The sequence below is a fragment of the Dromaius novaehollandiae genome, chromosome 10 (genome assembly GCF_036370855.1).
Source record: "Dromaius novaehollandiae isolate bDroNov1 chromosome 10, bDroNov1.hap1, whole genome shotgun sequence".
NCBI lineage: Eukaryota > Metazoa > Chordata > Aves > Casuariiformes > Dromaiidae > Dromaius > Dromaius novaehollandiae.
Window position 1 is genome coordinate 14,809,405 of NC_088107.1, and position 19,074 is coordinate 14,828,478.

The window sequence follows — 19,074 nt, forward strand, 5'->3', positions numbered from 1 at the left end:
TCCTCGCTCCACCTGCCTGGGGAGCAGAGACACTGACAGTAAGATTAAAAATATTAATGCATGGAAATCAAAGATGAGCTGCCCAAATCCATCCTTACGAGCCCACCTGATTTTAAAAAGTCCAGCCACTCCTGTTTTGCGGTATCTATGGTCAGGCCAGGACTTTCCAGCCAATTCATGCTTCCCACCAGTGATTCAATGCACTGACTCCTTATTCGCAGCCCCGGATATTTGTTCCGTGTTGGGCTTTGGGTTCTCAACTTTTCATAGTGCAAATGAAGACAGGCAGAGGATGTGAATCCTTGGGGCAAAAATGAGATAAGAGCAGTCAGTTACGGCCGTAACGGGGTTAGCACATCCAGAGATTTTCAGTTTGGTGTTTATAAGTGTTAACTTTTCAATGCCTAGCTAAAGAAAACTATTTTTATTTATTAACTAAATCCCCCTACGTTTAAATACCTGACTAAAAAAAATCGGTATTAACATCTTCGCTTACCACCAAAGGCACCCTGTGCATCTACACTAATTAGCCTTCATGGGATCCCTATTGCAACAGTGCTCCAAGAACGTAAACTAATTTTTGCTGCAAGTGGCTTAGAGGGAGGCATGAATATAGACTACCGCACTGAGAAAGACCTGCTATGTGCCCTGCTGTTAACCAAATGAGGAGGTGATTTGGGACTTAAATGAAAGGATTTCAGTGGGTCTAGTACATTTTGTTTCCAATGAGAAAAAAAAGTGTCACACAACTAACAGTCTTGGCATAAAGGAAAAGGTTTGGTAGGCACGGATACAGATTTACTCATGCTAAATGCTGCTGGCAAATAAAAAATATGCTGATTATGGTACGGCTTCCTTTTGTTTCCTCTAGTGTTGCCATTGGGGTAGAAAGGGAAAATATTTTTGGGGAGAACAATTCAGCAGCTACAGTTTCTAAGTAAAGCTTATTATTTGTACAACAAAAATCAAAACAACCTTTTATTTGTCACTGCAGGGAGAAGAAGAAATATGATTCCTGTCTCCTGGCTTTGTAATGTCCTCTTCTTCAGCTGTGCATTTTGCCCAGTTGTGTCTTATCATGTTAGTGAAAGGAGGGTTTCTGCTTCTTTCTTTCTTTTTTTCCCTTTCTCTCTCTCTCTCTCTCTCTCTCTCTCTTTTTTAATACCTCCCTGTTCTTGACCTGACCTCTTGCTCATGTAACATCTCAGTTTTTAAATGGTCATTCACTATCACCATTTCTTTCGGGAAACACGGTTCTAAGCTTAAGCATACAAGATTATAGCAGATTTCTTAGCTTACTGTGTAGTGTGTTTCCCATGTGATAGCTTCTCCTCGGGAAAGCTATTCTTTCATGCAGCTATAGCACCAGCATTGATCAGTGGAAAAGTTCAAGGCAGCAACTCATCAAGCACAGCTTCAATACCAGATTCCAGACAAGGTCTGCAATAAATAAGACCAGTAACAAAGCATCATATTTCCTCCTTACACAGAAAACCAACAGTGACACAGTTCTAAATTTCAGAATATAAGGACAATTTCTTCTCTGCATTGGAGCCAGATGAAAGCTGGAGGTATATTCCCTTTTAATATAAACTATCTTTAAGTAATCATGAATTTTTAGGATGCTAGTCTTTGAAGTGTGCGAGCATATCATTTTAAATGCACAGGTTCTTACTGTATGAGATTTCTCAGCGCATTCACTGAAGAGGACTTTGCTGTCTGAACGCTGTGATATTATTGAATATGAGTGTTTAGAATATATTATTTCGACCCCAGTGTTAGTTACTGCTTTTTATAAAATATAATAATGGTTCCAAGATTTCAATGTTAGCTAACAAAAAAAGAACAATCTAGTGCTGTAAGCAGATAGGAAAAAAATTCCAAATAGCACTGCGATAAAAAAATATACACCCTATGAGGCCCTCACAGATTATTGCTATTGATTTCTTTCCTGGAGACGTGGAAATGTTACCAGATGGGGTGTTAGGCAGTAAGTGTGTGGGTGCAAACGCAGTTTATTGCTTGCTGTCTAGAAATCACTGAAAACCTTCACAATTCTGTTTGGCTGTGTCACATAAAAAGGTAAATTTTTTGCCCTACACCAGTCCTTACAGAAAGCTACATGACATGCTATAGCAATGAGCATACAGTAAATTTGTCTCTAAGGAAAAAAAGATCAACAAGAGAATTAAACACACGCAGATACACAGACGCTTCCCAGGGACCATAAAATGCCTTGCACGCATTTGAGTATTTGTCTTCATCTTGGTGATATCCTTGCGCTACGTTCATTTAAATTTATCTGAAAGACTAAATTGATTTATTTCATGGTTTTTCTCTTTTACTCCTGCCTGGAACGTTGGGCTCTGTCCTGTATTTTATGCTCATGGAAGTGCTAATAAGATTTGCTGTAGGTTTCTAAAAGTCAGGTACTGGAGCGGGAGTATAATGCACAACTGTGCCTGACCCCCTCGGGGATGCACCCATTAAAAAAAAAAAGGCTGACCTTCTGTCACTTTCTTCCTCCTCCCTTTTAATGATTCCTTCTATATCCTTTTGAGAAGATCTTTACAGCCCTTTGACCCCTGTTAGAACGGGAAGACTTAAACAGCTAAAAGTACCCTCAATATCAGTGGTTGCCAACAGGAGCTCAAGAGGCTTTTTAGGAAATGCCAAAAGACAATAACCTACATTTTCAATGCATTTAGAGACAGGTCCACATTCAATATTGTATAATTCCCCTTTCGTTTGCTTTGGGGCAGCGCGTGCGCTCGCCAAGCCGAGGCCCGGCAGTACAAACATATTCCCCCAACAGCAAAGCTCGGCTTTGGAAGCAAACCCACTTTTAATGACAAGGCAGCAAATCTGTGCTAATTTTACCCATTATGCTGCTTGCTATTTAGACTTAAGAAAAACAGATTTGTGTGCTTGAGAAAGATCGAGTGGCTCAGGCTTTCCCGTGGCAGTGGTGCCCACCTCCACCTCTGTGCCTCCTTCTGCAGAAACTCATGCCTTGCTGGTCCTTCACCTTGCGAAATCCACCACCACCCTGAGCTCCAGCTCAGCACAGCACAGCCAGGTTGTGCCAAGGGGAAACCGGCCGTCGCCTGCTCTCCCTGAGTATTTCCCCAGCTGTGGGGCACAACCTGGCAGATCGGAGCGTGCAGCTGGAGAACTGCTTGCTGCTGAACTTAGACGTAGGCATGAGCATCCAGCGGGAGGAAGCCTATATGGAACAGCTAGAGCGATGAGGAGACAAAACCAAGGGGTTGAAGTGCCTTCGCAAACAACCGCTCAAAGACGCTTGATCAGAGAACACAAAGGAGCCGTTTCTCCAGGGCTTTCTGCAATGTTTTAGATTCTTCACTCTTTATGTGCAAGAGCTGCCTCTGATCCAGGCTCACTCTGCTTGGACCAGACAAGCAGAAAGACTCATTTGAGTAGCGCAGCTCATTAAATGGCAAGTGCTGAGCTGGGATGCTCAAGAGTGACTAAATGGTGCTGGAGGAAAAATCACATTTTTGAAGTTACTTGGACTACTTGCAATGGCATCGTGCAAGCATTAGTGGATATTGCATTATGTCTGTCATCAAGGAAACATATAATTAATATACCAGTCAAGCAGTGTGAAGTATCTATCACCTTTATAACTTAGGGAATAGCTTTTTGGGGTAACAATTTAACAGAAACTGAGGCAAATCCGCCCAGGTGCTCCATATTTCTGTGCATCTGATCTTTGGGGACACTAACTATATGAGAGGAGCCAGAGCGGTCCCGTTGACCTGATCCATCTCACTCGCGGTTTGCAAAATGATCCCCGATATAACCAAGCTCTCAGTCAGAGTGGTTCTCTGGGTTGTCAAGAGATTCAAGAAAGAAAGTAAAACTTGAGCTAGTCTGAGGAGTTTAAGTGAAAAGAAGAGATGTGTAATAAAAAGATGTTTCAGGGAAGACAATTAAACACCAACATGTGGGTTGCTTTTGCTACCTCCCGAGACCCTAGTTAATGTTCGTTGTTCGTAGCAGAACAACTTTGATAACTTTGATAGCTCCAGCAACTTTGATTAACTTTGATAGCTCAAGCAATTTTCTGCTAAGGTGACTTAAAAGAATTTATCAGGATGCAAGTGTGCCTCCGTGCTGCAATGGAAAGCGCAGCCTCCTTTGCTGCTGAGAAGGAACATGTTCCCTTAAGCACACAAAGCAATTGTCCATGGTCTATTTGAGCAATTACAGGATGGAGACTGCACTGCCATGGGTGACCTTATTGGGTCATCTGTAGACCAGCAGGCTTGTAAAATTGATGGAACTAGACTTCACGGCAGAGATTTCAAAGACAGTAACAAGGAGAGCCCCATATGAGTGATCCTGAAGCACTACAAAACGAATGGCCATGAATATAATTGGGCGACATCCCACATAAAGCGTGATCCTCCAAACAATGAAATATTCTGTATACAATCCACTCTAAAGAAGAGAGAGCCTTCCTCTTACATGTTTGCATAACCTAGTGTACAATGCAATCACAATCAGAGAGTTTTGGTGTCACACCGACAAAGGATGAAACTTAGTTTGATATTTTCCATATGAAAAAGCCTATGAATTAAGAGCATGAGCATTACTTGTTCTGGCTTTGGCATACTCCATGGTGGCCACACAATAAGAGCAGATGCAGAAGCTATCCTTGTTTACTTTAGAAACATTAGCAAGTGAGATCAGCTATTTCCTCCCTTGTGAATTTGCAAATCTGGCCAAGGGCAGTAATTTTACAATTTCCAATGAAGAGTAGCAGCCCCAAGAAAGGAAAAGGAGAGGTAAAATTCGCCTGCAAGCTTCTTTTTGCAGATGAAAAATGAATCCCAACACAGGTCTGATAAGCCTTGTAGGCCAAAACAAAGCACGGCGGATACTCCCGGCTCTAGCTTTGTCCTCGCCGCAGTGCCAGTGTCCCTTGGGGACCAATTGTGCGGCGCGGAGAGTCCTTTTGCCTGGTGGCCTGTCATGGAGTTTGTTGGACTATAACTCACAGCTGCCATTTCAGAAGCATTTATTTTGTTTAGCAGTTTTATTCTTTTTTATACACACGTAACCCTCTGCATACAAAAGCCTGGCTCTCCCTTTCAAGAGGCCTAGAGTGCCCAGACCTGTCATTGTTTTTCACGCCTTAGCTTCAGAGGCCTTCAGAAGCAGAAGCGTGTTTATTTATGGATTAGCTTGACTGAGTGCTCCCTACAAGTGCTCTGGATTCAACTCCACTGAACTCGGCGCACCTACACCGAGGTCCTGATCCTGCCGAGCAGGGGGAACCTGCCCCAGTGATGTTCTTGGTCCAGATGTTAGAGCTACGAGTATGCTTAAAGTGTGTGGGGACTGGAGCCCCAACCTCTAAATATCACATGAAAATAAATGTCCTATGATTCCCACCAGCTCCTGAAGCTGTAAATCTTTTAAGTTTATCATGAAATATTAAGTAAGACGAGCCAAAAGTACAGTCAAGAAAGAATCTGACATTGTAGTCAGATCTTTCAGCCAGTAGTCTTCACTGATGTACATAAGTATTTAGAAATTAATACTGTTCAGGCTTATTATAAAGGACTAATACTAAGAAAAGGCAAAAAATATTCTGTCGATTTATGACAGTATTTAAAGTCAACTGACAAACAGCCACCAAACCTTAGATTTCTACAAAGTACGTAAATCTTGTATATCAGATAGAATAGTCTTCACGTTAGCAAAAATACAGTAGAAACAGTTAGTCCCTGGTAATAGCAGCTGCTGTTAATGAAACCCATCCTTCGCAGGAGTGATTTTAGAATTCTGCAACAGCCAATGAAAATTACATGCAAACATTATGGTCATTTGTTATCATTATAAATTGTGATAATGTCATGGCTGACTTACAAAGATGATGACCTGAAAGGCCATGACATTATGACATTACATTTTATCAATAATGAAAAATTGCTTCTTTTGCATGACTGTACCAGAGGTGAGCCAGGACCCCAGAAGGCTGCTAGTTTGTGCAGACTGGTCTTAATGTTGGAGAGGAAAACAAACTGATAAAGAAGCATTTGGGGAAAGCAAACAAACCAGCTATGGCAAGACTAGAGACAGGAGAATATATTCAGCTAACAGTATTTAGTTTAGCATTTCTGAAGGCCTGGAGGCTGTATGTCCTGAAGGTAGCACAGGGGAGATTCACCCAATGCAAGGAGCTTGCAATAGGCTCCTTCCAGTACTTAGGTGGCAGAGAGAAGGCCTTGGGGACCAATGAAGCCCTTAATAAAGGACTTCAACGTTTCCAGTGGCATTAACTGACACTTCTGATTTGGTTGTTTTCCAGTCCGGTCTCTCCATGGCCGAGAGGGCCCCTCTGCAGAGAGCCTCAGATGTTCGGGCTTCGCTTGCATCTCAGCGACACAGAGCAGCTCTGCCGGGGGAAGCGTGGGATGAACAGACAGTTATACGGGGAAGTCATTTTTAACAATAAGGGCTCAATTATTGCAACGGGTACAAGTGCTGTAATTCCACAGCAGCTCCAACAACTGAGAAGCTGAGCCCTGCCGGACGCGCGGTTCTGCCGCGTGCGAGCCGCACTGATCTCCCTTCTGTGAGGAAACCTCAGCTCTCGGACGCCAGCACCCTGGGGGGATTTACTCCTCCGTGAGCGTGTTCAGTCACACCCCGGCTGTCATCTGTGTGGGGGCCCAGGAGCGGGGCACATCCGAGGGACGCCGGGAGGCACGGCCACCTCCCGGCGCGCCACAGCCTGAGACCTCGCCGCTCGCGGGCTGTGACCGAGAGTCGGAGCTCACCGGGGCCCTAAGCTGCTCGCGCCTCCCGGCCTGCGGCGGGCAGGGCTGCTCGGCCCCCGCGCGCTGCCCCGACCACGCGTAGCGATGTGGCCCGCGGCTCTGCCCGGCCGTAAGGTGGGTACGTCAGTGCTGCAGAACCGCTGCGGTGTGACAACGCGTTCTTGCTGTAATTGTTTTGAAAGCGTCACCTAAGGACTGCTGCGTATTAGCAGTAGTACTTATAAGGACGGGTTTATGGTGAATATGGAAAAAACGTCCTTAGTGATTCTCTCGTATGCTGCAATACGAAGACCAAGAAAGCCAAGCTGACCATTCTAGTTGCTGGTTTGCCAAGGCACATTTGCAAGCAAGCTGATGCAGTGATGGCTTCTGAGTAAATCAAACACATTGTGCTTTTTTTTTTTATTGAGCTTGAAAAATATCATTTAAAACAGGAGTTGGAGGCGCAATAGTACCTCATCCATTCTTCTCGACTGCACTTATTCTCTCTGACCACAATAAAGAGGCAAACGCTGCCCTACACACATATACCACAGGGTGAAATTCCTAAAATAAAGACTAGAAGAAATGTAAAATCTTTAGATTTTGGGTGTAAAATAGATTATATTTTGTCTTTTATGCAGGTGTTCCATGGCAGGAATATAAACTATGTACGGGCGATGCCGATTCTTCACAGTATCTGCTTCTGTACATGCTTTCTCAATTCCATCATTTCAATCAATGTGGAAATTAAAACAGTAGCACCTTATACCTGAGAAACATCACAGAAACTGCCTGAACTCCAGTGGAAATGAATGCCTCAGCAGCAGCAAAGACAGCAGCTTTTCCGTACGCGGTGTAGGAGCAGGCGGAGAGAAAGGCTTGACCAGTTTTCACCTAAGAGGTTCACTTTTTGTGTGCATATGGGCTTCTGCTGGTGGTATGAAATCCCAGGGCATCTGCCAAGACGTATTGCTTAATGTTCTCTGCTTTTCAAAGGTTCAGTAAGCAAAAGGGGTTATCCTGAGCAAGCCGCTACGACCATGACAGGAGCAAAACACCTCTGTGTATAAATTTGAAACCTTTAACCTCCTAACTGTCAAATTTCAATATTTCTGGTCACAGTGTTAAATGCACCCTAGCATTTTTATTGAAAGAGTTTTCAGTGAATCCGGATGGAAAAATCAAAGTTTGCTTTTATATTTACACACTGTTAGTAAGTTGTTAAAAGAAGAATAAAACAAGGTGACTGCCAGCAATATTTTGTATTAGTGTAAGCTTTACAGCTTCAGCATAATAAAACAGGATCCGTATTTTCTTTGTAAGTTATGATGTACACTCTAAATGACTTAGTGTTATTGCCGCTTTAATATACACTACATCTTACTAATGATAAACAGGCTGTACTGCATCGAGGCTGGGGTTCAAAGCAGACAGAAAGGAAGACAGGAAAAGACTGGATAAAACATCACCTTAAAAAAAAAACCCTTTGAGCCAAAGTCCAGCTTCTAGGTCCTTCAGATATCAGTGCTTACCTTAAATATTTATTTTTAGTTCCTATTTTTTGTCTTTGCGTGTAAAAACAGTGCTACTGTCACTGGCAGACCCAGTTTTTTTGCACTGCCCTGTGTAGAACTACCACTACATTTCGGTGTCGCTTCCTGCTTGGTCCAATTTTGTGCAGGCATCCTCTGCCGCTCCATCATGAAGACCTTTACGACAGCGGATGGGTGAGAGAAATAATGGCCTCAGAAAGCCGTTTTCCTTTCAAGCAGTAAGTAAATATTATCGGAGGTGTGCGTGACAATGACTGAGAAACCCGACGGCGAGCGTGCCTCCCCGCAGAACTGCTGGGCTCCCGCGCGGCTCAGCGCCGGCGCCACACCAAAAGCCTTCACGAGGTCCTGGAGCCAAGGGAGAGGCAGGATTTAACGTATTAAGCCCTGCTGCCACAAGGAGAAGGTTTGTGGGGGCCGGGAGGAGATTGCAACCGAGATTCCTATCTGCCATGATCCGGTTTTACGCTGGAGCGGCTCTGTTGGCTCGAATTAAGCTAGTTTGGTTTACGTGGAGTGGATGCAACCCGAATAAGGCTTTAAGCACCTATTTTTTCCACAGAGGCGTCTCTGTCTGTGGTGCACAGCGATGTCCTGGAAGTTTTCCTGATCGTGGGGTGACAGAGCCGGGCTTGTGGCAGAGGGAGTCGGAGCAGCGGGAGGGGGGAGCGGAGCAGGGACCCGTCGCTCGCCAGCCCCGCTCCGTCAGGCGTTAAAGCAGCCGCTTTTTGGCGGGGCACGCTCTCCCGTGTTGCTGGCACACGCGTTTTGTGGGCAGGTGATGCCAAGAGAGCTCCAAGCTCCATCGCGGTGAGCCGAGCTTCCCGCGCAGTGCAGCACACGTGTCTTTTTCCCTCCTAACGGAGCCGTCGGGAGCATTTCCTTGGGGAGCTGCAGCGGGATTGCTGGTGGGCGCTGGGTTTGCAGGGGGCAGCTCCGGCCTGTCCCCCGCTCCGCACAGACACCGCGCCGGCGCGTGCATCGGGGCTGCCCTGGCCTCGCTGGCTCCCGGGGGATGGACTCTGGCAGGGCAGCAGAGGACGCGGGCAGCCCACCTCCGCTGCCCAGCGCAGCGGGAGACGCTTCCCCGGGCGGCACTGCGTGGCGTCGCGCGCTCCCTGCCCTGCCGGCTGGAGCGGCCGTGCGCCCCCGGACACGGCCATCCGCCCTAGCGCCCCTTCCTCGGGGTCGGAGGAGCCTCTACAGGCAGCGAAGTGCCTGCCCCGACGGCCCTGGGTGCCCCCACTGCGTCCAGCCCCCGCAGAGAGCGCCCCAAATATGCAAAAATGACATAGAACTGAGGATATATTTACGGAAAGAGAGCAAACTACTGCAGCCGTAATGGTAAGGAAAGCTCGAGCAGTCTTTGAGGACATCCTCGGCCTGTGCCTGCCCCCGGCGCTGCTGTTTAGTGCCCCCCGCACCCCCAGCAGCCGCTGCACCGCGGCAGTAAACGGGGCATCCCGCGCTGGCGGAACACGGCACGTTCTCAGAGGGTCCGGGCAGGGGTGCTTAGCGCAGGTGTTCCCCCAACTGCATCGTAGCAGGAAAACTCACACTGCACAGTTAACTTCAGGTTCATCTGGGCAGTGCTAGCGCACGGCGGCCACACAAACAAGCAGAAATACTCTTCTAATTTGTTCCGCCTTCCCAAACAGGCAATGTTAGTACGAGGGACTTGAAAAGTGAGGGTAAGAAGGGGAGTACGAGGACTGATCTTCCTCCCTTGATGCTGCTGAGAGTTCAGTAGCTTTCTACTATAAACAGGACTCAAGGAAATCAGAGATCTTGAGGATATGCTATGCTCAGTAAAGATCATCATTATGTATACATTACGTCTCTCTCTAGGAGAAGAAAGTTGATATTTTACTATGAGATGTTACATACGGAAAAAGCACAGCCAAAGCCTCTTTTGACTTATGACCAATTATTTTGTTTACTTCTACACACCAGCAAGACTCACGGCCCTATGCAGCTTGGTGCTGAGAACCCCCACTATCAACACACCACTTCTGCTACAGAATATCAAATCTAAAGAAACCACTTCAACTTTTTCTCCCAAATATCTTGCTCACTGCCACCAGAATGATTATACTAAGATGCAAGAAATGTTGTAGAAATCTGAGCTCCAATTGCAGCTTCTATGGTTTGGGTGCAAATAATGTGAAACCAGTGATGATTCCCATGCTATTCATAGAAAAAGGCTAAATTTGGCAATTGCATCCACATTTGACACATTTCACACAGCGTTACTGAGTGACAGCTCAGGTAGGGGAGGCATGTCCTGCTTTGCTGCTCGCCTGTCCCTGATGGTGCCCACAATTTTGCTAGGAAATACTCGTAGCCTTACCGGATTTCACACAGCTCAAAATATCAACTCAGTCTGAAACCCAAGAATTCTGCCATTCTGGTCGTATTAAAAGAAAGGATGGTGAGATCGACTGTCAATGCCAAAAAATACAGAGAATTCTCCTACCAAAAAGTTAAAAAAACCCGCAAACAAATGGTGGGTTCTGGCCACTTGATGTAGTAGGGACACTCAGTCCTAACAGTCCTTTGAAATATCCCATTAAGAAAGAAATTTGGAGGAAATTTTGGAACCTGCTTAAAACATTTCTGGATTTGTCTGATACACTAATTGTGGTCGGTTTATTCTGATAAGGAGGTGGAAGCAGAGCCTGCAGAACATCCTTGGGTTTGGCAAAATTTTTAAATGTAGTGTGACAGTGAAAAATAAACTTCAAAGACTGTTAGCCAGCGCATATCTCTTTAGACATGGGTTATAAAGACATTCAGGCAAGTCAGTCCTAAGAGAGGCTTTGTAGCGGCACGGTGCCTGCTGACTGCCAGCAGCGTCATAAAAGCAGGTACGAGAGTTTCTTCGGTAGAGAAGTGCGCACCGGTGAAGAGGGCCCTTGGCTGGGAGATAGGAGGCTTGAAATCTGCTCCAGGCTCTGCCACATTCACCGGGTGATTTTGGAAAGGCTGCTCGAGCTCTGTGCGCCTTCGGTGAACCGCAGACAGTGAGGTCTACATGACCAGGAGATCAAAGGAAAAGTTGTAGGGCTTTGCAATGCCTTAACATTACACTTCTCTAGAGACGTGACTGCTGCTGTTGCTGTTGTTTTCAAAACATACAATAATCTCGATTTGGTCAATTAACAATCAAATACTATAAAGTTAACCATGAAATCAATAGTTGTGAAAATGGCCTGGCTCATTGTAGCTCTCTTGGGGGGTTTTCAACAGATGACAAACATTGAAACTAGAGTGGACCATGTGCTAATTGTAAAAAAGATGCAGGACAATTTTTGTGAATATTGCTCATTTATGACTATGAATTACATTCGCTGTTTGCAAGAGTTAGACAGATCCTTGTCTACTTCTGAAGCTGTTCCTTAATTCCAGAACATCCTCAGTTTCAGCTCAAATGCTTGCTTGCTCGGTGGCATCTGCTATGTCGTGGCTAAAGTCCTCGTTGTGCAGTGGGAGGCAAGTGACAGCACCCTGTTTGTGCCACGCAACCAGCACACCTACAGCGTAAGCCAAACCCTGTACCGCTGGGCGCTGGGTCAGAGCCAAAAGCAATGAACGAACGACACCGAGACAAGCTGTGGCTGAAATTTGTGTATGTAAAACATTATGGAAATATTTAGGAATAACTATTGATATTCTGTATATTTACAAAGATCCTCGTTGGTCCACAGTTTCCGTAGCAAAGAAAAGACTGCCTTTATTACAAGTTTTATGCCATGAAACCATCTGAGCTTTGGATGGGGATGAGCACCTGCCTTTGCAGCATCCCCCAATTGCCTGGTGCTCCTCCAGCATCCCCTCAGATCACTGGTGTTGGGCTCATTTGTGCCGCTTCTATTCAATTGTTGTCTGTGTGATTCAATTTGCCATTTAGAGCCATTACTGTGTGTCATGAACTTTCTTAATCTGAAATGTGAGAATCTTCTCTTAAACACGAGGCTGCTGAGAGGGAGGTGTTGTGGGGGCAGGTCCCGCAGGACCCAGCAAGGGGAAGGAGCTGAGAGGCCCCACAAGCTCTCCTGGCCTCGCTTCCACCTTCTGCAGGAGAAGGGCACCGAGGATGGGGAGAGCACCCGGAAAATCCCACTGAGCAGCTTCCCAGGTGCTGAAACGGGCATTACCTGTGCAAGTGGCACACATATAGGGAGCTGTGTGGCATCCAGGAGGGACCCACGAGTTCGTGAGTGGTTTTCCATACGAGGATGAGCAAAAGGCACTTTTATCACCAGCTAACACATTCTGACTTGGAGCTGAAATGTGGAAAAATTAAGATTATTATTTCACTCCTTAGGTGATCTGTCTCCCTGCTCCGTAGTAATATTAGCAACAGCCAACAAGAAAAACATATCTGCAGAGGAAATTTCCAGGCTTGATTAATGCTGTTTGTCAGTTCAGCCAGGCAGAATACAGCTCGGTGGCAGGGAATCTCCACGCAGAGTCCTCCAGGCTAGGCTGAAGGTGCTGTAAACAGCCATGAAAGTTTAATGACATTCAAATATCTGAATGACTCCTCAAATGGTGTAGTGGTTAGGAATTGTCCTGTACAGCTTTTGTAAAGAATTCACAGGGTTAATGACTAAAGAATGGAGTTCTGGTAATCAATATAGTCCTCTGGCTCTATTGATTGGAATCGCCTGCTTATTTTGCAGCTAAGATTTTTTAGCCCATTCAGAACAAAGACACCCTAGGGGACCGTTAAGTAAATAGGCATTTAAGACTTTTTCGTTACTAAGAAAGTAGTTAATTATTATTAGTGCTTAAAAGTCTCAATTTAGACAGAACATCCCGATGAACATCATAGTTTCGCCAGGTTTCTGTGTGTTTTATGTAAATGGATGTGTGTTGGCAACAGTTGAGAAGCGTGCACCTATTGGGCTGGGCAAGCGCTGAAGAAAGGCGAGCCCCCGGGATGGGCTGAAGGCGCGGAGCAGCTCTGTAAGGACCTTTACACTCCCGAGGATCAGGTCCCCCAGATAGGTTCAATATTTGTAGGGTGACAACTGCTAAACAGCACAAATATGCCGAGGAATCCTCATCGATCTTTTACTGAGAGATGACATTCAAAGAGGCTGAGGAAGATGAGCTCTTCAGAAGTGAGCTGGGCTTTATACACAGAATGTCCTTCCTCAAAGAAAGTACTTCACAGAACAAATGGCTCGCTATTTTGCTTTATACGTAAAGACTTTTTCTTCAGCTGTCACTTTTTTTGCAGGCCAAGTTTGCAATGGAGCGCCTGATCGCCCAGAGCAGATGCCGGTGTGGAGGACTCTGGAATAGGGCAGGGCAAGAGATGACCAGGACACCCCTTGGCTGAAGGGCGGGATGCCCACGGCCTCTGAAGGAGTTGGGTGCCCGACTACCTGAGCTTTAGCAGTTTTCAGAGGATAGGGGGATCTCAAAAATCAAATCCACAATCACACAACATTAAAAGACAACACGAACTATGCCGGCAAAACACGTCCCACCGAAGCGCTGCCTGCCGCTAGCAGGGTCCCCAGCAGGACTGAATGATGTGTTGCAAGCTCAGTCGCACTTGCGGGCCAGGCCAGGCGCCAGGCTCCACCACCCTCCCTGCAGGGCTCGAATCGTTATCACCCATCTTCTCTTATCACCACATGAGTTTTAAAATCTTTTGGGGGGCTTGCTTTGTTTTAAAAGCTACTCCTTGCTGAACAGAGGAAGCTGTGCAGAACGACGCTTCCCCGCTGCACCGCTAAGTACAACCCAACTACTTTGTATTTTGATGCCACTCTTCTTTCTCTGCTATTTACTTGTTCAACCATTTTTGTTTGCTACCCTTAAAACCGTGAATCCAGTGACTCAGAGAAAAATGTTCCACATGGGACTAGGTAGCTGATCTTTTCCACCCATCTTAAGAATTAATTATCATAGCTGCTTGCTAGTGTGAGCATTTGCTAAAAACACAGCGATCATGCACCAGTCAACAAGCGCTTATTCACCAGCTGAGATATTAAGAAAACATCGCATTTCTTACATGATTTAATTAACAGCTTTTTTCCCCTTGCAATGATTTCCTACATACTTAGGCTATTATATATGATTTTGTAAGATTTTGTAATATGTTAAAGTATTCATCATGCTTGCATTCCTTGACACTAATCCTGTTTGTGGATTCTCCTCGCTTTCCCCTTCCCGGGACTTAAAGCAGAGACTCGGGAAGGTAGCTTGTGCAGAGCAATGGCTTCAGCACAGCTTGGGACAACTGGCTGAATTTGAGCCTTAAGTGATGCTGCAAAGCCATAAAGTGGTAGATAGAGGTGCAAGGCCAGACGCATTCCTAGTTTACACGTATCTTCCTTTCACCTCTACGTTTTACAACAGTACCCACAGTCCCTTTATTTAAAGTGCCACTCTCCATCCTTGGTGGGCTCTTTACTGACATTCAGAAACCTCCAGTCCTAGTTTGGTCAAACCCCCAAGGAGAGTTTAATGGAGATGTTGTCCAAATACAAGTCCTGAATCTGAATTTAAATCTGAACCTAAGTGTCCCTCTGTCAGAAATCCTGGCAAGTTATTTTTGAAGGGTTCAACACAGATAAATAGCAGCTAAAGTCCCTCATTTTGACTGCTGCATTGGCGTCCCCTTTACCTGCTTCATAGACAGGAGCAAGCAAAAGACCCGAGCTAAGGAAAGGATTTTCCTGAAAGGGAAAGGTTCTGGTGACTGTGTAAAGATACGCCATGCTTGGTGCAAGAATCCCTGAAAATCACGGTAGGAAACGTCCTGAAGGACCATTAGGCAGATTCAAGTTTTCCATGATTCAGACTGGTTTGTGGCTGACTTCTGGTCAAGCTGGGGAGCCCTCATTGCTACCGATTTGCATCTGACTGAACGGCGCTAGGCTGGAGCGAGACAGAACGGGGAGAAGGAGCAGACAGAGGGTTTCCCAAGCGTTTCAGAACCCGAGGAGAGAATCGCACTGGGAAGCCAAACGGGAGGGAGTAGCGCTGGTCCTGTTTCCACGGTGGAGTACTTTTCTTAAAAATTACACAAGGCAGCTGCATAACAACAACAACAACAACAGCACAAAACCACTTTCAGTGAATAACGCAGATTCTGTCACACTGTAACCTTCTGAGATTTTTTGTAGGGAAAATTCCTGCTCCAATTTGGGAGGGAGGGGAGGGTTTCAAAGTTTGAAAATTTTTCCATTTTAAGACATTTAATTTCTCAACAGTCTTTTGATTAAAAAAAAGTTTGAAAGTATTTCAGGTTGAATAAAACACTGAATTTGACCCCAGACAGTTTTTTTTTTTTTTTGAATTATTGGTAAAGAAAAATAATTCAATTTGTTATGCAATGTGAAGACCTGTTGTGCATCACTGGGAGTGTGATGCTGAGAGAATAGCTGTAAATGGTACATATTGATACTGGATATGTAGTCATTTAGAAAGGGGAAGAAGGAAGGTCCAAAGCTAGGGAATTAATGCAATATTGCCCAAGGCCTATATTCAAATACATTTATTTTTCAGTTTGTAGTTTTAACTTGGTTGAATCCATCTGCTATTTTCATTTATAAATACCTCACTCTTTCCATCCTCTGAGCGCCTTTTCTCTGTCGTTCTTTTTTTCTTGAGACCTCCCTAAAACGTGTGTGAGGTCCCTGCTGCGCAGAGTCGGTGGCCGTTGGGGCTGGCCAGGTGAAGGGACATTTACGTACAAATGTGTAGCGGTGCTCCCTTTGCTGGGGCCACGCGCGAGTGCAGCCAGCCGGGCAGAGCAGGGCTGCGCCCCGTCCCAGACAGCCGGCAGCGAGTCTGCCATACGGGGTAACTCCTTCCCACACGCGTCGTGAAAATCATGGCTATTTTAATTTTTGCAAATGAAAACGCTCTTTGACTTCTGAGGACCAAAGTTCTCTTGCAGGCCCTGCCAGAGACCCGCTGTGTGGCTGCCCTCTGTCCCCACAGGCTCCTTTCGCCCCCATTTCGCCATCTGTGCAGCAGGGACGATGACACTCACCCATCTAAAAAGTCCTTCAGCATCTCCACATGGAAAGCAGAAACACTTACTATTAAGAGGTAGGTGATACAAGATGACAGATTATTTTTTTTTGATGAGAAATATCTCTCCCTAGTAGCTATGCAAAATATATCTGCGTGGTTTGGTTATTTACCATGGTTTACATGAATTTTACAGCAGTCACCTTACACCTCGGTATTCAGAGTAATGCAACATACTTACTAGAAATCCACCTAAGCAATTACTCTGCTGATCTATTGCCAGATTCCTTTCATATCAGCAGCAGCAGCAGCAGCTTGCAAAACCTAACAAATAACATTTTACATAGGCTTGCAGTCTATATTCAATTTTATCTGATTATTTTTAGCACAGTGATTTGAGAATCCAAATTACAGCTAAGAAAATGGAAAATTCATTTTCCAACAATGCCTTAAGCTTCACTAGCATTTTAGAGTAGAGCATTTCTGTGATGGCCTTTGATTCAATCCAGGCTGAACGAAAGACATTTCATCACCACAGAATGCATTTCTTTATTTGCCTTGGATCTATGATTCTGTCAGTATTGAGAGAAAAGAAAAATCAATGCTGCACTATAAACCTCGGGCAGCCCCTGGCCAACGTGGTCAGCATGGTGTGAGCAAAGGAAATGGCAGGGGAAAAAAATTGACCGCTCAGCAATAGTGTGGCACAGTAACGGACAAAGCTCTGGGCTAATAACAGCTTGCAATTACACATGGAAAGCCAGAGCTTGTAGGGCATTCAGTACGAAGGGGATGTAATACAATTTATTGAACCACCGGTTAGAGTTCTGCAGCTTCTCAATAAAAAAAAAGAGCTGTGGACCTGCACTGCTTAAAAGACAGACTTATATGGTGCCAGCAGGGGAAGGAGACTTGGAGAAAGCAGAAAGCCCTTCCTTTTTATGTCTTGGATAGCGAGCAAGGGGGAGAGCGCAGCCTATTTATGCTGTCTAAAAATACACCGGCTGCTCTTAAAGGGGCTGCTCCCGCCGCGGCTCCCGCCGGGCTGCTCCCACTGCCGGGGCTGCTCCCACTGCCAGGGCTCCTGCCGGGGCTGCTCCCATCACCGGGGCTCCTGCCGGGGCTGCTCCCACTGCCGGGGCTGCTCCCATCACCGGGGCTCCTGCCGGGGCTGCTCCCACTGCCGGGGCTGCTCCCACCGCCGGGGCTGCTCCCGCCGGGCAGTGGCGGCGGCATCTCGGTCGGGGCAGATGCCCCTCAGCGCGGGGGGTGCTGCAGCCCGGGGCTGGCCATCGCCCGCGCCGGCTCCACGTGCGTCTCCCTGAGTCCCCGCGAGGGCTTGGGCGGACGCCCCTCACCGTCGCCTTTGGGCGCCTGACATAGCTGCTGCCCAAACGGCCGCAGGCGCTCGGAGACACCAAAGTGCTGGGAGCAGAGCCAGATTTCCACCGGCTGCACAGAGCAGCTCGAGCTTCCACCCCGTGCTGCCTCACCCCAGCCGAGGCTCCGGCCCGCCAATATTTTGCTTTATCTAAAATTTCACGTCAGCCCTTATCGTAATTAAGCGCTTATGTGCGGTGCGGCACGGCACGGCACAGCAGACGGTGATGGGCAGGAGCTGTCCGGCACGGGGGCCAGGCTGCGGCGGGACGTGGTGCGGGATGCCGCCGAGCGCGGTGACATTCCTGGGGCCGGGCTGCGGGAATCGCTCCCCGGCCGCATCCCGGCGAGCACGGACCCTTCCCAATGTCACCTGCGGAGAGCCATTAGCCGGCTCAGCCCTCCATTTCTACATGCTGAATCAAATTAATCCAACAGAACCAGATGACCTGTGAGCTCAGCCTGCCTTGCAGCAAAGTCAGAGCAGGGCGCGGGCGCGGGAGCAGGCAGGGAGCGCTCCCGCCGGCCGCCTCCTCCCCGCGCTCCCGGCCAGGCCGCCGGCCGGCCTCCCCGCATCCCTGCCCGCCTCGGCGACGCAGCTCCCCGCACGCACGCGTGTGCGCACACTCACACACACACACACACACACACACACACACACACACGCAGCTGCTGACCTAGAGGTGCGAGCCACTCCGCAGCTGCCGTTCTTCTCACATTAATCTATAGGAATCAATGGACATTTCATTAGAGTAATCAAGTGTGGATGCATCCCGCATTCATATGCCGCGCCGCCCCCTCCCCCCGGCCGCTTGCTCAGGCTAATTGGTCCTGCAGCAAGGACTACATGGATATTTTTCCCTACAGATGAGTGTCAACAGCAGTTTTTTACTGCTGGTTGAAATACCTATCAATACCGGGGTGGTGCAAAAGCCTGCGCCGTCAGGGCCGCGTCGCTGACGGAGAGACGTCACCCGCTCGCCGGTCTAACACACCCTGCTTCCTCCTTCACACCTCTATCCCTCCCTTATGTTTACCTCGATTAAAAAAGGAGCCCCTTGTGTCGTCCCTTTCAAAAATTATTGCTAGAATTACACTTTTCCCTCCTTTTGCAGTAGGTTGAGGGAATGTCCTTCGTATTCATGCTTTGCCAATATGCACACGCTGCCTGTTCCTTTTCCAGGCAAATCTCTTCGCCTCGTTTACCTGCGTTATCCTACTGTTTCCTGCAGCATTTTGCTGTCTATAGGCGCATGGGTGTACGATGACCCCTTGAGAAAGGTGCTGGCAACGGCAGGGTTCCCCGCACCCGCCGCTGCCCGGGGCGAAGCGCTTCCCCCGCA